Raw genomic sequence first — 20,329 nt, 5'->3', positions numbered from 1 at the left:
TTTGCCAGTTGGACTGTTGTTCTGTCCGTGTTCGTATTCAAGGATGGCCCGAGAGCTCTCTTCCTAACATGACGGTTAGACTTCCAGCTAGGCAAGAACCAAACATTGTCACCAGAGCTTTCCTGACACCAGAGCTTTCCTGACTGGAAGATACTGATAGCTGTATTTCAAGTTCCAATGACACAGGGCCCATACTAGGGGCTTCAGTGTAAATACACCTTTATTCTCAAATGGCGTGTATTGACGCAAAACAACTGCCGAATAACTGGACTATTGTCATACAGCCGGTCACTGATCTCTTAACTAAAACACACCAGTTGGCAGATTAATAAAATGCGGCACAAGACCATAGGTTCCGGTTTCATCTTAAAATATTCGTCTGTGTATAAATACATATCTACATGCATCCGTGCATCTGCTTATACCACAGACACGGAGAGATCGCTGGTTTATTTACAAAACTGACTCTCCAGCTGGTGCCACTTACAAGTTGTGTCACGAGATCACACTAAAACAGTCCCTGTGTTGTATGCTTATTTCGGATTTTTGTATAAAAATGCAAAGTAAGGGTATATTTGTGTATCTAATGGGTATGCAGTATCAACAAGAATCCATAACTTGGTGGAAGTAGCATACGGAAACAAAATACTGTCAACTCCTGGTATATTGGTCTTGTAACTTCTACCCTCCTCCGGCATTCATGAGTTATTAGGCCCAGACATGACTCGGCGCTTTGTGTATAAAAGGGAAAACCTCCAGGGAGGGAGGAATACAGGTGATCTTTCATGAGTGCGAAAAGATCTCCCTAATCACTATTCCCTGTCGAGTTGACTCTTCTTCGTATATCTTCATTTTGATAATATTGACAAACAATGCGTTATTTTAGCTACGCAACTGAATTGTGATTCGGAGTGGTTATCCATCTGAGCATTTAGGTGTAACCGTTGACCCCAGTTAGGCGAGATGTCCGTGTCCGCCAGCAACTCTGCATTTCACGCGTAGGATCTGCTGTGCTTTTGTTTTCCAACCGTGGCATGATGTCCGTGTCTCTGGCGAAGAGGTGACCTGAATATTGTATTTCAATCGTCGCGGTGTTAGAAACTCCAGTGGTAGTCCCACTGAGTCTGAGCCAACTACCATGAAATAAACTATTGTAACTAACTCAACTTCATTTACTGGTTGGTTATATGGCCGAATCTATTCGATTTCCACGTTGTAACCTACCACCAGAAGGAGGAGTCGTGTACCATCTGCCCACGCGTGTTATGAAGAGAAAACTAATATGTAGTGATGCAGCTAGAGAAAGAGAGGGGGGAAAAATACGAAACCTTCCCAGATTTAATATTGGCTATGGATGGCGAAGTCACGTAGGATAATTCCAGTGAATAACAACTGTGCATTTTCAGATGAATGAAACTGCCTTCCCCACTGAAATCCCTCGCCCTGTTATTGTTTTAAGAGGTCACCCAGTTAAAGCCTGTTCCTGTTGAAATGAAATGATTGCTGGCGCCGCTGTTTTCTGGGGCAACCGTCTTCGTGGCTTCAGTGGTTCACTCAGAGTTCAGCCCGCCGTTAAAGTTTTCTTTTTAAAACTCGATCGAAATGCGGTTTAAAAGCTGCTGTCGATTTCGCCATTCGAATAGTCAGTCACCCCGCGATCTCTGCCCGTTGCAGCTGATCAGGCGAGCTGGTCTTCATTGGTTCCTGCAACAGTGTGAATCACTTTCAAACCATGCCACAGGTTTCAGATCGGGTGCAATTTCACTTGTTTGGTTGACGTTTTTAATATCGATTTAGTAGCTGCCGAGGGTCAGGGACGCGCTGCAGCGTTTTTAAACAGAGAAACACGGGGCGGATTTCACACTGAACATTGAGAGGGCTTGGATTGAAAGGTGGAGGGTCTTTTTTTAAAATAATCTTATCTGGTGCTTGGGGACAAACCCCCATAAATTATTTGATGCGAATTTCTGGCGCTTTTTGTTTAATGCCGCAAGAATGGTGCACAATGGGGTCGTTGTTGATATAAACAGGATTGTTTTTTGTGTGTGGCGGTGGGTTATCTGTGAGTTTACTTTGTTAGTTATGGATTTCCCGCAGGTAATGTCCCCTCCCCTTCCCTCCCCGGTAAGAAACCTGATTGTCAGTGTTTCAGCTCGGCTCCAATGCCTTATTGTTCGTCCTGGTTAATCTCTCAACATTTTAAACTCTCTCCACCTCCCCTTTCCCCGGTTTTTGCTGCTGATTCCCTTTCCTCTCCCGATGTTTCCCTGCCCCCCCCCCCTCACTCTCTCGCCTTTGTCTTCCTTCCCTCTCCGCCCTTGCCGCCTTCCCCGACTGTTTTATTTCCCCCTCGCCACCCTCGCCCTCCTCTATCGTTTATTCAGCCTCCGCGTTCTTTCTATCTCTTATCTCGATGTCTGTTTCTTTTCTCTGTCGCTTTCGGTGTGTCTAATTTTGCCTCCCGTGTCTCTGGAGGTTGGTGCGCTCCTGGCGAAGGCAGCGCTTTTTTTTTATATCTGCAAGACGTGGAGTCGCCTCTGTCAAATGCCCCGGGGGAGCGGCACGATCTCAGTTAATCCTAACGAGCTTGTACCCCCTGGAGATCAGCGCGATAACCCTCATCACGTGGGGATGGGCTGCATACTTCCCTGAAACCACACACACAAAACGCCTCGGCAAAGACTCGCAAGGCGCCTGAGAGAGTTCACACATCATCTAATCAGGACTCCAGATCAACTTTTCCGACCTTTTAATCCCAATATACTGGAAACCGGAGTCAGGTCTCCGCCAGAGGGGGGTAAAAATAGAGAATCGTGGCCACAACTGGAGACGCACCTTTTAACTCCACAATAATGGTCAGAATTTCCGGCAAATGGGACGAGTTTTCATTTGTGAGCATATAGTCTGATTGTGAAACTCTACACGTTGGTGGATTTCACAACGATCTGACTGCAGATATTGCACATTTTTAAAAATCTACATGTAATTTCCGACTCTGGTTCTAGCGAGGTTCAACGTGCTCTTTCCAACGCATTCACAAGACCCCAGCCTTCAAAAGAAAGACAAAACCGAGAAAATATATTTCTTTTCCTGACAAAAAGGCCTGGATTGAAAACCAGCAGCTTACCCCAGTCCAACGCCAGCATCTCCACATCTTGAAAACCAGCCCCATCCCTTGACTGCCCTTCAGGATTCTGCCTCTGACACCTGAGTTATGTGCTTAGTTTGTGAGAAAGTTACCAAAATATTTACCAGAGACACCGAAACGATTAATCGGAAACTTGCCACAAGATGAGCAACACACTGCCGTCTTTTGACCTTTTGTGGGTCTTTGTCAGGCCTTTGCCTACAGCTTCTCAACACTGGGGCGGCACAGTGGTTACCACTGCTGACTAACAGCACCAGGGACCTGGGTTCAATTCCCGGCTTGAGTCGCTGTCTGTGTGAAGTTTGCACATTCTCCCTGTTTCTGTGTGGATTTCCCAGGTGCTCCGGTTTCATCCCAGTCCAAAGATGTGCAGGTTGGGGTGATTGGCCATGCTAAATTGCCTTTTAGTGCCGGGGGATTAACAGGGTAAATGCATGGGTTTAGGGTCTGGGTGGAATTGTGGTTGGTTGCAGACTCAATGGGCTGAATGGCCTCCTTCTGCACTGTAGGATTCTATGATTTTATTATTTTGCCAAAACTGCGGCATTTCATATTCTATTCATTACCTTCCAGAACCGATGAGAAAGTGTGCTGTAATCATTAAAAACTTCACCTTAGCTCTCATAGGGTGATCCACACATCCCATTTTCCAGGGTCATTCTCCAGATGAGGTTCAATGTCCCTGGAGGAGTCCCTGGTTTAAAAAGAACTCATCCCCAAATATCCTAACTTTTAATCTTGCACTGAAATCTGTCTGATATATAAGTGAGGTGCTGCACTAGTGTAAATCACCTTGGGTAAAGGTATCTCCTAATGAGCTAGTGAGAAATATCCAAAGCATTTGGAATAATATTACTGTTAGATATAACTCCTGGTACAGCACCATTATAAGTTGTCACTATTATAATGCTGACTGAATGGTGTTTGACAAAGAACTCACGCAATTTGCAATTCCGTGTAAGGTGAAAAAAGGATTGTCAAAAAAGCATAATTGTTTTAGCATCCAGCTTCAAAATAATTTTCCATATTTACACCACATCTACACCATTTGGACTGCAGCGGTTCAAGAAGGTGGCTCACCATCACTTTCTCGAACAATTATAGAGGGGCAATAAATGCTGACCTAGCCAACGATGCTCACATCCTGTGAAAGAATAAAAAAAATTACAGCCAATTGTAAAGAAACATCTATTATGTTCAATGCACTGCTCTGTATTTTCTATTTCAAATAGAGACAGGGCATCTGTGAAAGAACATGAAGGCACCACTAAACATAAGGCAACTCTCACATTATCTTTTAATTCCAGTTCTGTTTGTGATTTATTTTGTTTCACAAATTTGAACCTAAACAAATAAGGGCATAGTGAGTGCAAAAAACTGACCTTCCTGAAGAATGTTGTTTTATTATTTCTAAATGGTGTTTGAATACAGTTCAATAGTTCGCTTTCACATTCAAGGTATAGTCTATATCTGTAATTGTTATACCATGGGCGGCTAAAAAGAATTGCCTTGATACACTGCAAAGACTACATTTTCCATTCTGACCACTTTGCTATGCTCCTACCCTGTGTGTCCCTGGATTTGATGTAGAAAACATAGCCATGGTATCTCATAAGTGTAACTTGCAAAGGTGTAGACATGAAAATTAAAATGTTCAGACTTTCAACTGCTCCACCTGCACAGTGCAGATACTTAAGGCAGATTTGAAAATGTGCTTCCTTTGAAAATGTTTTGAACTTCTGCAATGAATGGTCCATTTTAAACAGTTCTTAAATGTTTACTAGTACTCCATGCTTTAAATCTGAAAACAATTATAGGAAAGATGTGACAATTTGTTATATTCTTCAACATACAAATCAGGGTAGCACAAAAGTTACTTCAACAGCAACTGTACTTCCTTCTCAAGGGCATTGCCTTCCTTTCTTTTCCCTGGTTCACAGAGGCAAACTTCATCTACACCCTTTGCCCCCACTTTATGCCCCATCAAATTTAATGGTACCTCCTTGATGTGTCCATCATTGCCGGTCCTGGCAGCAATGCCTGTCTGATTCTGCTTCAGTTCAGGATTAGGTATTTTCCTGCTGGCAGGAATTCCTGATTAATCATGATCAAGAATTCCCATTTGCAGCGGAGACTGGGATCCCAGAACAAAGCAGTAGATTGGATACTAGCAGCAGCTGGGACCAGCATGCTTTTATGCCGAGCAAAAGCTGACCATCAGTTTCAAAAAGGTTTACTTGAGCTTCAGAAAGTTCCAAATTTATATTATGACATGCAGTCAAATTGAATGGGTTGTGGACATAAGTCATAACTTAAGCTGCAGCTCTGTACCGTTCCAACACTTGATAGTGTCAAAAATCACAGAACCGCCTTCATTATTTCCTGGAGAGTAATTCTGAATTACGGTGACTATATATTGGTGCTTCTCATTTCTCAACTTAATGGTAATTGTTTTAAACTGCCTTGCATGCTTGGTACTGTCACACAGAGGTATTATTTACCTTTTTACCCCCAAGTTTGCAGAGACACGTCTTCTCTCCCTCATTGTGGTTCTCTGCTCCTGTGCCATAGTTCATGCTGACATTTCTCCTCTTCACACCTCCCACCCACCCCCCCCTTAAGTTGAGGCTAAGACTTTTTTAACACCCCCACCCCCCCCAGCACTTTAATAATCCTCTCCGTTCCACTTATTTACCTCCTGAATTTCATTGGCACACTTCTCTTCAGCAGCATTTCTGGCTGCAGTTGACTGTTGCTGTGGGCGACTGGAACATTGCTGTGTGACTGGAAAATAGCCAAATATAAAGGAGTCAGGATGGAGGTAAACAAGAGAAAAGTATTTACAGAGATGGAACAGCAGTGGGCAATATTTAAAAGAGATTGATGGAGAGTTCAATAAGAATAAATTCAAATTTATGAAAAATAAGCCATGAATAAGACTCCATTGTTAGCTACAGGTAAAGATAAAGGGAAAGGCATAAAATGATTGGATTACAAAAGGGAATATGATGAACGTTGGGCAGAGATTTTTAAAAATTAGGAATGCCAATAGAGAATTGTCGAAACTTTCAGCACAGAAATGGACCATTCTACCCTGTTGTGCTGTTCTGGTTCTTCCGAAGGCCAATCAAACTCAGTCCAGCATTCCTGCTTTTTTTTGTCCATAACTCTGCAAATTGCTTACCCTCAAGTACCAGTCCAGCTCCCTTTTAAAATTATTTATGGACACAGCTTCTAACATTAGTTTTCAAATAATGTTCCAAATCCCAATGATTTTGAGTCAAAGCATTTCCCTTCATCTTAATTCTAGAATTTTGTTGATGATTTTGAATCCATGACCTCCAGACATTAACCCACTCACCGGAGTGAATTAATGGTTTACCCCTATCTATTCTACCAAAATTTCTCATCATTTTGAAAATCTCTGTTAGGTTGCTTCCAAGGAGAACAGTCCTAACCTTTTCCAACCTTTCCTCATAACCGAAGTCCCTCATCTCTGCAAAAATCCTAGTAATCTTCCTCCATATCCTTGGCTTTTGCGTCTTTCCTCAAATGGGTGACCAGAATTATCCACAATGCTCCAGTTGAGGTGTAACTAGAAAGTTATAAAAATTAGCTTGATTTATTTACATTACTATTTCTCTTCATCTATTTCTAAATCCGAGTAACTCTCTCATCTTTCTAATCACCTTTACCATGTCACCTTATTAAGATTTTAGTATATGTACACCAAAGCCTTTTTCCCAAACCTTTTCAACATGATACAATTTTGGTATAATTCATTCCATATTAGTCCTCCCAAAGTATTATTGTTTCACACTTTTCTGCATCAAACTTCTTTTGTCATGCTTCTGCCTATTACACCATACTGAAGCCTATAACTATACTAATTATTACCCGCTATTTTGCCAAGTTTCATATCATTTGAAATAAGAAATAACAATATCAAAGAATATAAAAATAAATTAATGAAGCATTTTATAGATGCACAAGTAGCAAGTGGAGAATTAAAATGGCGATAGGGTTACAGAAGGATGAGCATGATAATCTCATGGGAGGTAACATTGAATATACCCTTCTGAGACAAAGAGGAAATGAGCATAGTAGAAGTGGTCAAGAGGAATATTACAATCAGTACGATAGGATGACAAATCTTAAAGTTCAGATGGATTACACACACACACATTCAAAGGGAGAAGACATCTGAAATACTAGTATCCAGACATAATCAATAGAAAAATAAAGTAGACAACATGTGCAATTTCTAACTTTCGGAGTTGGAACTGATCCAGGGAACCTGAGATCAGGTGGTTTAATGTTGTGAATAGCAAAAATACTAGAACGTTGGCTAAAAGATGAGATAAGAAAAACACATCTAGAGATGAAAACTATAATAAAAATACACATATTTCTAAAAGGGAGGTATGTTAACTGATCTTAACAGGTACCAGGAAGTAGAATGAATTGAAAGATGACTACACATTAAGAAAACAGAGTATAGGACTTAAGGAATTTTGCTCAAAGTGGGAAGTGGTCACCTGCAGGCTTCCATATTGTTGGAACAGTATTTAAATGATTAGGACTGAGGAGTTGGAGGTACGTCATTCAAATTTGCAGGTGATACGATCACCTTCTCAAGGGAAATTGGAGACAGGCAATGAATGCTGGCCTTGCCAATGAAGCTCCAGAATAAAAGAACAAATAAAACCAAAGAATTTGGGAAGAGTTCTGTTACATAGAAAGTGGTAAGAACATGGACCCCTCTGCCACATGATATAATCGAAGCAGAAAGTATTGATGTATTAATGAAGAGGCTTGATACATACATGAGGAAGAAGGGATTACCTCTTTATAGGGCAGGGAGGGACGAGGCCATTAGTTTAGGGAAGCTCATGTGGAGCATGAACACAAAACAAGTTGGGCCAAATGGCTCTGTCAAGTCACCATAACCTGAGATTAATAATAAGATGCTCCACCACATTCCATCACCAACCTATTGCCTGTCTTGTCCTCCATAACCGCACCTAACACTGTACAGCGCAAATCTGTCTGTCACTTATTGATACAATTTTTACTGATACCCAACTTTAAACAAATTAAAAATGTTTCATCAGAAAGCTACAAAGCCTCCTTTTGTTTTGCATGGAATTATTTGGATGAAAGCATATAATATGCTACTGCATAAACTTGAAATACCGAGCACGCAAGCTTTTGGTCTATTGATATTGCATACAAGTGCACCAAATGGAAGCAGATACACAGATGTTAGTTTCCTGTGTGTTGGACTCCTCCCTTTTTACAATGCAGGGTGCTCCCTTTGAAGCATAAGACCATGTGCTAGCTTGCATAGCTTAGCAGGTCACAATTCTGGTTGCTCACCTACCAAGACTGCATTGCATATTGTGATCAAGCTGATAACTTGGCCTGATCATGGCCAGAAAAATGGCAGCAATGTATGTTTTGGTTATAGTTGCATTTCCCCCTATTGAATGAACTAACAACATTTCATTTGTCCTTTCGTTTGCTGTTGAAAGATGAAAGAAGTTGAATTTCTGTTCACCTAGTACTTTAGTGATTGAACGTAAAATCAGTCTTTGCACATAATTAACTGTAACAATGATTACCTCTTCACTCCAAATTTCCTTCTGATTTTTCTGCTTTTCCCTATTTGTACTGTAGATGTGACTTGTTGGGATATATAGCCCAGTTCCAAAATCTTACTTGGTGGCTGTTCTTTGGACATGAGCCCTGATCTTAGGTGCAGAATTTTACAGGCCTCCGTTGGGCAGCCTATTCTCCGCCTGTCCGCAATGATATGGGGGCAGGGCAGAGCAAGGCTAAGGTGGTCTGCCCTCATCCCAGTTGAGGCCGCTAAGTGGTTGACTAATGGCCTCAATTTTGAATGTGGCAGGAGGGAATCAGGATGAGGTGATGCCAGGCAAGATGTTCTGCTGGGTCTTGGGTGGGAGGGGATGTCTTAGTTACTGACCACCCCCACCCCTTCCCCCTGCTTTTTGAGATCAAGTACCTCTCCCAATGTCTGGGATTCCTGGGGGCTCCAATCAGATTTGCCAGTAGCGCTCTCAAGTGGAATTTCTGCTCTTGACTGAAGTCTCGCATTTTGCCTCCTCTGAGGCTGTGAGGCAGTTTGCATTGGTATGAATAGATTTCCTGTCAACTACTTCGGTGTCAGGGCGAGAAACCCCACCATTGGAAAAATTCTGCCCAGTGCATTGGAAAGTTAGTTGATTGTAGAATGCATCAAAGCTGAGCCAACCATTTCATGTGTACGCTTTGCAGCAACCCGTCTTTGGAGGCTGACCAGTGTGGGAGTCCTGACTGTTTCTCTTCATTCCCTGTATTTCAGTAATACTCTGAAACTCGTTCTTTTGCTGTATTGTCATGTTAACTGAGATGCAATAATTCACCTTCTCTTCTGTGTGTCCAGTAATACAGCATGTGATGCAATAACCTACCACGGATAAGTTTGACTTTTGCGTAATAACATAAAATGGGTGATATCAGCACAGCTACCCTAATTGTCACTTCCATTGACATGCATAATGCATGGCAGAATCAATATTGCTGTTGTTACACCAGCACCTGAAGAATTATGCCCTAATGGGGGCTAAATTAACAATTGAATGTTCAGCATCATGTTCCCACCTGATGCCATAAAAACTAGAGCTCAGCATGCATTAGTAATCATGGAGTAGAATCTGAAATGAATGTGACTTGCTTGCTCTTGCTTCTCAATATTGTGAACCGGTTCTATTCAAGAATTTTACAACTTTTACACTGAGATTTCCAGCCTCTGCTGCACCATATAGCTCTAAAAATACTTCTAACATCTATTTTTCTTTAATTTGCTGTATATGGATTTTCTATCTTGTGTATTCTTTCATCCGACCCATTTTGTAAACTGTTTGTAATCTACTTTGTAAACTGCTGCTCTGTAAATCTGCCACATACCACTGAAATCTTTCTCAGCTTCAAATCTTTTGGCAGTGTCTTTGTTAAACCATTATGACACTCTCTCTGGTTAACTCCTCCTTTGAGTTTCTCTTCATCCTATTCTGATGATGTGCATTGACCCTATTAAATGCCCCCTTTGATGATCTTTAAGGGTAGAATTTTAAGAATGGTGAGCGATTGGCTGCTGACTCTCTAACTCCCACAGCCATTTAACACTCAATTGAGTGTTGATTGGCAGTGGGTGGACTTCCGCCTGCCCTCGGCAGGAAGTCTCACCCGAGGGTTGTCAGCCAATCAGATTGGCCAACAGCTCTTCAACCCAGCCAGGCACAGCGCAGCAGTGGCCAGAAGCGGTATTGCAGTGCTCTGCCGAGGACTTAACTTTTCAGGACCTTTTGGAAAGATAGGTCCCAGGGGCAGGAAGGTAGAGGATGTCTGGGAGGGGAGGGGAGGGGGGGCGGCACACCCCTCCTTCCCGTCTGAGATGGGGAAAAGAGCAGATGTCACTTTTCCATACTACCTGCACCCATTTCCACCAGCCTAAAAATTGAGACTGGGCTACTTGAGCATCTTAATAGGTGAATGGGCAGGTTCGCTGTCTGAGACCCTGCCCATTCAAGTGTGAAATTGTACTTGGGTTTAGGGGGGGTGGCTTCCCTGGGGGAACCACGTCCATTCAATTTTATGCATCCCACCCCCGATCCCACCTCGTTTGGGGGGGGGGGGGGGGGGTGGTGGGAGTGTAACATTCTGTTCTAAACGTTAACTTTTCAATATATATCATGATACGCTCAACTGAATATCAACATTGTAAATAACTGTTATATTGATATGCTCAGTAAATACTTAATATGTTATGATCCTTGGCCAGATCGCTGGGGTTAGATCCATTAAGGGACATTTCCTTTAAAGTAGATAAAAGTTGAGATTCAAGACACCTGAGTTTGTAATAAAGCAACAAGATTCCACTGGTTTTGAACAAACAAAAGGAAAACTTTACCATACAATATCCTAAAGATAAAGCAATTTAAAATATGTTTTTTACTCCAACATTCAGGACAAGTGTGAGGTACATGTGAATTACCAGATGAACTGTGGTTGAACAAACCACATTACAGAGTAAATAACAGATGCAACCAAGACAGAGTCCATGGATTTTTCAAGAACCCACACAGACATCAGTAAACACCAAGTCAAACAATCTCATTGAAATTTCTCTTTCTCTCAAAGTTTTTCAATCTCCACCTTTTGAAGATCCTGCCTGAGAATTCTCTCCAAAAGTCTCCCCCATTCAGATGGCTTTAAAAATGGCCCACCTCAGAGTTTCGGCTCCAAGATTCCCCCCTCCCTGGATTTCTGAGTACACGCAAACACTAGTTGACATGCACACTTTCAAATCTATGGCCATGCCAAGCAAAGCACCACTGCTCCAAAGCTGTGCCTTTGTCCCAATGGCCCTCTTTACCTAAAGTATGTTCCCCACAGCTCTTTCTTTAACTTAGCTGAATCCTGTTTGTGTCCCTGTGCCTGTGACTGGCTGACTCCCCTGAAACTGACTGTCCTGAAACTGGTTGTTCACTGACCCTTGAACTGATCTGGGGACCTATCAAAACACTTTGAGGTCCCACCCTTGTTACTGGACAGAAACTAATGCAAAAGTGCATCGGAACACCCTGTACCTTAAATATTGCAATCTCACAGACTTCTAATTTAGTATCCAGGGACACACAGATCAATGGACTTCATGACAAATATTAGTAACTAAAGTGAAAGAAAGGAAATATGTTATTTTTTAAAAAATAATTCCGCAGCAGTGTTGAAGTTTACTGCTGTTAGATAGAAGTGATGTTGCAGTGACCAGCATTATCCGAGCTTATTGATAGCTTACTGATCTAACATATCCACATATGTGGAAGACCATATTGTGTTTTGATAGGCACCAGCGATCCAGTATTACTGCAACCCTAGAGCCTACAGTGTCTTAAATGTTAGATTTTCTTCACAGTAGTGACTAGTGCTGCAGTTTACGTAGTTATGATGGAAGATGCTGCTGCCTGCTGTTTTACTTGCAAATAGCAGTCCTCAATATTAATCACGCAGCACTGAAGCCGGGTAATGTCCTGTATTTAAATCACTGTATAATTAACAATATCTGCTTGAGGGGAGCCTAAAAAAGACACATGTTGTTCTAAAATCCCTTCTGCATTGCAGAGTTCCTGTTATGTGTATGTGCAAATATTCTTCAATGATCTTGACCAACAGTCAGCTGCAAACATTTTACATAACAGAATCTTGCTTTGTCAATTTGTCAACATTTTCAAATGTGAATGAAACTTTTCACATAGCCTAAACTCAAATGGAATTTGATTGGGATTGCTTCTCCAACATGTTTTTCGGCTGAAGTGGATTTTGGTATAAAACACCATGGGGCTGACAATCTTTAGTGCCCCAAAGCAGACACAATTGCAGCGGAAATTAACACCTTGAGGACCAGAGTAAATTTGCTCACCGACCTCATAAGAATGAATGAGGCAAGTTGCTGGTGTCAAGAGGGTAAGAATTATTTTGTCCATTTTTGGACGAAGGCTGTAATGAGGTCTGGAAATGAGTGGTCCTGGTGGAGCACAATCTGGGCATCAGTGAAAACAGTATTGTTGAGTGAGTGTTCTTCACAGTACTGCCAACAACACCTTTTAGATTACTTTGCTGATGATTGGGAATAGACTAATAGGGGTGGCAAAGGATTAGATAACATTTCTCATGCTTTTAGTGAACAGAATAAATCTGGGCAATTTTCCACTTTGCTGGGTAGATGCCAGTGTTGTAGCTGGACTGGAACAGCTTGGTTTGAGGCACAGTTAGCTCTGGAGCACAAGTTTTCAGCACCACAGCTGGGATGTTGTTGGCACGTAGCCTTTGTTGTATCCAATAAAAGAGGGTTCAGTAGCGTTGTGTTTATATTACTGGTCTAGTAACCTAGCGGCCTAGACAAATGATCCAGAGACATGAGTTCAGATTTCATCATAGCAGTTAGGGAGCTTAAATTCAGTGTATTAAATAAATCTGGCAAAAAAGCTAGCATCAGTCATGATGAATGTGAAATTACGGGTTTGTAATTAAAACCCATTTAATTCACCTTAATGTTCTTAATGTCTCATAATTGTTCTCTGAAATTGACTTGCAAGTCTCTTGATTGTATTTAACTGCTACAAAAATTTCAAATAAGAATATAACCTGATGGACCACTTAGCAATGACTTAGACACCAGACAGGATGAAAGCGCACTCTGCCCAGTTGACCCTGCAAAGGCCCCCTCACTACCATCTGGGACTTGTGCCAAAATTGGGAGAGCTGTCCCACAGATTACTCAAGGAGACAACTTAACATAAGATACCCCTTAGAATCCTACATTTCAGTCAATATCCCAGGTCCTGATGCCATCCCTGAGTATTTCCTGTCTAACCAGGTATAGGAGGGAGAGAGTCTGGCATTCCCCACTTGCCTGAATGCGACCAGATTCAACAACATTCAGGAAGCATGAAACCACGTAGGACAAAGCAGCTGGCTTGATTTACACCCCATCCACCACCAGAGCACAGTGGCAGCAGATGTGCCATCTACAAGACGCATAGCAGCAACTTGGCAAGGCAGCGCCTTCCAAACTCACAACCTCCTCCACCTAGTAGAACAAGGCTAGCAGATGCATGGAAACACCACCACTTGGAAGATTCTTTCCAAGTCTTAGTGTCCTGAGTTGGAGCCATATCACTGTTCCTTCATCATTGTTTGACCAAAGTGCTAGAAGTCCCTACTTAATAGCACTATCCGTGTACCTACACCATAAGAACTACAACGGTTCAAGAAGGCAGCTCACCTTCTCGAGGGCAGGTGGGGATGGGCAACAAGTACTGCGATGTCCATATTCCATGAACAAATAAAAATTAAATCTCAGCTGTAGAGTCTTAGAAACTTCAAGCAATATCAAGGCCCAGATAAAAGTCTAGAATGGAGATGGTGGAGTGGGCTGATTTATGTGGAGTCAGTTGATTTGTGTGGAGTCAAGCAGAACACTACAGCTGTATATAATTGGAAAAATTGTTGGGCCTTTCTAGTGATTCCTTTTAAGGGCTACTGGTTAAGCTACTCTGGAACTAGAAATACCAGTTGGAGCTGGTAAAGATCCACATCTGAAATGAGCAATGGAGCCTCATTTCATCATTGAATGAAACATGCGCTCATAGCTTCCCTGAATAGGTCTTGACCAACTTAGCAGTGACCCAAAATCCCATTCAGATCAGCTGTGGCCATATGTATTGTTAAACTAATGAATCCTGGCACTGGGCAGGCAATGCAGCCTTTGGAATTATTGATCCTGGCTACAGAGAACAGTGTCTATTCCCTGACTATACAATCCCTAACTTTTTTTTAATCCATTAATGGGACATATGCATCGCTGGCTGGCCAGCATTTATTGTAAGAAGTCTCACAACACCAGGTTAAAGTCCAACAGGTTTATTTGCTACCAAATAAACCTGTTGGACTTTAACCTGGTGTTGTGAGACTTCTTACTGTGCTTACCCCAGTCCAACGCCGGCATCTCCACATTAGCATTTATTGCCCATCTCTAGTTGTCCTTGTTCAGAGCTCAGTTGACAGTCAACCACATTACTGTGATTCTGAGTCATATGTTGGTCAGACCAGGTAAGGACAGCAGATTTCCATTTCTAAAGGACATTAGTGAACCAGATGGGTTTTTCTGACAATCGACAATGGTTTCATAGTCATCAGTAGATTTTTAATTCCAGATTTTTTTTATTGAATTCAAATTCCACCATCATGGCGGGATTTGAACCCTGGTCCTGAGAACATTAGCTGAGTTTCTGGATTAATAATCTCACTAGGCCATTGCCTCCCCACAAGGAGAGTACGACTATGTCGGTCTTTTCTCCCCCCCACTTGAATGGCTCCCTGTACCACGGTGCCGTGGTCAGTTTGCTCATCCTTCCTATGGTCCCTGCACTCATCCACACAGGGTGCAAGAATCTCAAACCTATTGGACAGGATATGGTCTGAGGCTTCTGCAGTGCTCTCTCTTGGATCACTCTACCTTCCTCATTCTTAGTCACACCCTGCTGTCCCTGACCACTGACTGAATACAAAGTGGTTAATCTAAGGGGTGTGACTGCCTCCTGAAACACAGCGTCCAGGTAACTTTCCTCAACCCTGATGTGTCGCAATGTCTGAACCTCAGCCTCCAGCTCAATGACTCTGAGCCAAAGTTCCTTGAGGAACCAACATTTGCTACAGATGTGGTTGCTATTAAGCACAATGGGGTCCACCAAATCTCACAGGTTGCAGCTATAACACTTCACCTGGCCCTGCAGCTCTATTCTATTTAATTAGATTTTCAATTTGTTTTTAATTTTACTGATACTTAGTTTTCACACCCAACTTTTTTCTTCCTAGCCTTCAATCTCAAAGCAAGTCCAGAAAGGTAGAAGAGAGAAATATTCACCTACGAAACACTTACCTGTGATATTACAGGGGGTGTGTTCACAGGATGTTGTTGGACTGCTGCAACTTATCACCCAGTTCTCTGGCCTTTCTCTGCTCCTGCCCCTCTGACCTGTGGACGTAGTAAGGGAAACCAGACACAGCAATACCTCCCTCCCCAACTTCTCTCAAACTCTCACACCTAACAAAACTCCAGACTTTCACTCTCTGCAGCTAGCATCTGCAGTACTGCTGTGATAATATGTTTTTGTTTCTTGGATGTAGCCACATGAATTGAAATATATTTGTGATTTGCAGTGACCATTTTCATTGGTAACGGGAAGAGTTTTAAGTCTGAATGCTTTACTTAGAATTTAGCATAAGTGCTCCTTGTTCTTTAACCACCTACTTGGTGCAAAAACTCATTTTAAGGAGAGTGTATTCGTTGCAGAAAATGTTATTTTGAAACCCTACTATTTGTTTCTGTCAACCCCTGTTGAGTTTAATTTTTATTGAAACATTGACTGCTGATGAGATCATTGTGGGGGTACTGGCTAGGTGACGTTCCCTAGCCCGACAGTGTGAAAGAGCTTAATTAACATGCACAGCTAAAATGCCAAGGTCCTTGAAGCAGACTGGGTTAATAACTGTAAATCAATGTTAATTCAGTTCCCTCACACTGTCAAGTTCAGTAACTCCTCCCTGTCAGTTCCTCCAGCACGTCTTGAAGTAGTTCTACAACATTGCCTTGGCTCTCAGCATTGTGGAATCAGCCTCCACTTACGCCGTGGGTGCATTTCAGAGTACTGGGAATAACATCATCAAAACTGCTTTCGAGCTGCAGGTTACAATTTTATTTCTCCTGACCTTTACTTCCTCATGGCTGAAGATGGTCTGGAATGGTCAGTCAAAGAGAAGTGGCACTGATGGCCCACTCTGCACAGGCTGGCCAAGAGTTAGGCTGCGGTAAAAGATGGCAGGCTTTCTGCCAATGTTTGTGTTGTCAACAGAGTGCCAGTGCTGGTGAAACCATTTATCTAGGTAGGTTTTGGTGCCTAATGGAAGTAGCTTTGTCTGTATTTACTGCTCTACATTTTTAAAAAGCTGTATTAAAATATCTTCCCTCTACTCTCAGGAAGGCATCAACTTCTGTGTCAGACAGTGATCACGTCTGGTACTTGCACAAGTTCCCATTATTTATTTGTTCACCTTAATGCTGAATGCTGCTAGACTATCACACACAGGAACATCACAACCAAGGCCAATTTTTGTCCTTACCGAATGTCTCTAGTGTGCATTTCAGTAGGAGCTGTTGGCTTGCAATTAGAAGCACTGATCATCCTACCTGAAGCAGAGTGTTGCAGCTAATGTATGACCTGAAGATCAATCTGGGAACGTTACTGGTCCATATGACAGAGATGTAACTCGGATGGCCCATCACAGCCCATCAACTAGTATCTCAGTCAACCCAGATCTGAGCCTGAGTGACTGCTAAGTTTCAAAAATTTATTGGAAGTTCATTTTCAGTATCAATTGGACACTGGTGCAGTCAGAACAAAGCTTCATTGCTGTAGCTATGGAAATAAATGCAGCCAATGTTGATGATCAGTCACTCCATTCTTTTTGATTTAAAACCTCTCAACTTGGTGAGAGTGGTCACAGGGTTGCTGTGATAGAGGAACTCTCAGCAATGGTAAAAATTGCTGGAGAGTCATCCATCCATATGGAGGTGCCATTGACAATTCTAGTGCATTAGAAGCACATTGAGTGCTACAGTGTAGAATGAGACAGTTCATCACAGTAAAATGAGCTAGCGTGGAAACAATGGATACTTGACACAACCCATCTACCATAGGTTGGGACACACCCAAATTTCTATTCCCAACTACACTGCTCGATATACTTGTTTAACTATTTTAGGAGAGCACAATTATGAATCTTAGAAGTGAGCTTTTAATTATTTTTGGAGACATTCATTTTGTATTATCCTCTCTCTATCTGATAGATGACCATGAGGTCAAGCTCAATTCCAGGACTTGACACACAATCTAGGGTGACATGACAGTATTTGGATAGTAGTATTCAGTGTTAGTGCTTAAGTTGGATGCTTAAGATTCCATTCACTGTCTGAAGAGGGATAGGTTGTTTTTCCATTGTCCTTCCCATCACTCCTTCCTCAATGCCACTTGTGTCATTGTTTTTTGTAGGATCTTGTCAAGTACAAAGTGACATTTCCCTCCATAAAAAGTGACTTCATTTCGAGGTAATTTATTGTCTGGGAAATAGCATGAAGTACATATTTTTAAAATTTATTTATCGGTATCACAAGTAGGCTTACGATAACACTGCAATGAAGTTACTGTGAAAATCTCCTAGTCGCCACACTCCAGTGCCTGTACGGGTACACTGAGGGAGAATGTAGCATGGCCAATGCACTTAAACGGCACGTCTTTTGGACTGTGGGAGGAAACCAGAGCACCGGGAGGAAGCTCATGCAGACACTGGGAGAACATGTAGACTCTGCACAGACAGTGACCAGGGCCAGAATTGAACCCGGGTCCCTGGCGTTGTGAGACAGCAGTGCTAACCACCGTGCCACCAAGAGATTATAACCAATTCTCTAACCTCGCCCACGCTGGGATTCTCCAGTCCCACTGCTGTGAATGGAGATTTGGCTGATCGCTAAATTCTCCGTTCTCGCTGGAGGCAGTAACGGGGCTTGAGAGACTGGAGAATTCCAGCCTATGTTAAAGGATATGTCACCATTGGCTATTCACACCCCGCTGCTGCTGTCAGCCAAGTCTCTGCTCACTGCAACAGGACTGGAGAATCCCAGTTGCAGGCAAAGTCAGAGAATCCAACCTCATTAAAAAAAAGTCAAATATAATTACAAAGTGACCAACATTTCAACTTTCAGTTTGGATGTGAAATTTTAACTTTGTTTCTTTCTCCATAGACCTGTTAAGTATTTCTAGCACTTTGTTTGTATTTCAGGTTTCCAGCATCCGCACTATTTTGCTATTGCTTTTTATTTTATTACCTTCTTTTCTATAAATTCACTAACATTTTTAATGGAGTCCTCTTTGCACAAAAAGTGTTCACTAAACCAATTTTGATGAGGGAAAAGAACCATGGGTGAAATTCTATGGCCCCTACTACCGGTGGTACTTCTGGTTCCACCAAAGTCAGTGGAGTTTTGAACGGCTCGCCACATTTTCCAGCCCCACACCCCCCCAGACAAAGCCATAAAATTCTGCCCTGTGTCACTTCTATCTTACTGATGTTATGTGCAACTGCCAATGTGATGCATTTCAATCAAACTTTAAAATGTTGACTTGAGTATTCTGTAAATACATGTGGAAAAAATTGTGAAGCACATGGTGACATTTTACGTCGGAAATACTGGATCACGAGTACAAGAGATTTATGGCAGCAATTGAGTTTCTTGTTGCTGGAAATGCGCGGTAATTGGCATTTGTATTTGGGACTTCTATTGCAAAATTGTTGTCCTCAGCATATTTTGGTAATTGCAAAAAATGCCGTTACTGAGGCCATATCATTTGCTTTACTGATTACATCATAGGTAGTGGTTGGAACAACTTTTCAAGCCCAAATGCAGGGGAGAAAAGCTATCATCAGTAGCCTAACACACACAGGCCCAGGAAAGATGCAGCATAATCACATTATGTTACTTAATTTCCTTAAAGTATTCAAAACGTCTGTTGAAATTACCAGAGTAAAATAATATTGATGTTCAATCTCAGTTCTTTGCAGTTCACTTTTGAAGACCACTGTTGCAAAAGCACTATATATGTTGTAGAACTGAACTATGTTCACAGAAAGATCTCAGGTTTGTTCCCTGGTCATGCTGAACTGGTTGATGCCCTGCTTTCTTGGGTGCAATATACCTTTTTTAAAATCACCACTTCAGAAGATGAGAATTAAAAATAAAATCCTTTTTAGGAAACTGTCGTGTTCTTTGGGCCGGGGGGGGGGGGGGGGGGGGGGGGGCACAGGAGGGCACCAAGTTGGGTTCTAGGGCTGTGCTGAATTTACGGTGCCCAGCCAAGTGACAGTGGAGTTGATGCAAGTCCCGAGAGTGAGAGTTGACCTGATACCCTAGACTAAGAAGTATAAAAATTAATCAGATTTACCATTCCCATTGCTCTAAAGGAATGCCGGTGGATGTGGGTAAATAAATGTTGGTCCTTGGTATAAACTCTACAAAAAGTCTGGCAGACCTCTGATGGAAATTGCGCAAGAAGTTGCTGAATACTGTTTCTGAAATATCTGAGGGATATTGCATAAATCATGCCTGATAAAGCTTTCAGTGAACAATGCACTTAATTTCACACAAAGTTGGCATTGCACTCATTGTATTCTGTTAAGTGCTATTTAGCAATGTAAAATTAGAACAAATATGTTCTAGGTCTGAAATGAGCATGTATACTTGGAGTGGAATTTTGGTTCAGCAGGTTTCTTTCTTTTGCCTTTGCATAGAGTAAGTACGACAGTTAATGACCGCACATGTGGCACTGAGTAGAAGTACACAATTGTTTCGAATAATTTTGCAACAGGCAAAGACTTGTGGGAAAGCCATCTCATGCACTTACTTAAAATAAGTTAACGTGGTACTGATTATGACCTGCAACACTGATTTTTGTAGATCAAAGGATCACTAATGATCACTTGCCATATACAAATTAAAACTTG

General features: G+C 42.0%; 1 protein-coding gene across 5 annotated transcripts in view; it reads left to right on the top strand.

The window, feature by feature from the left end:
* The window catches only part of bcor (BCL6 corepressor), a 232,448-nt gene that overhangs the window by 147,805 nt on the left and 64,314 nt on the right, over positions 1 to 20,329 (top strand). The window lies entirely within an intron of this gene.

This window comes from Mustelus asterias, chromosome 17 (assembly GCF_964213995.1).
Source record: "Mustelus asterias chromosome 17, sMusAst1.hap1.1, whole genome shotgun sequence".
NCBI lineage: Eukaryota > Metazoa > Chordata > Chondrichthyes > Carcharhiniformes > Triakidae > Mustelus > Mustelus asterias.
The sequence above is the reverse complement of the archived record's forward strand: the minus strand, read 5'-3'. Positions and strand labels throughout refer to the sequence as shown.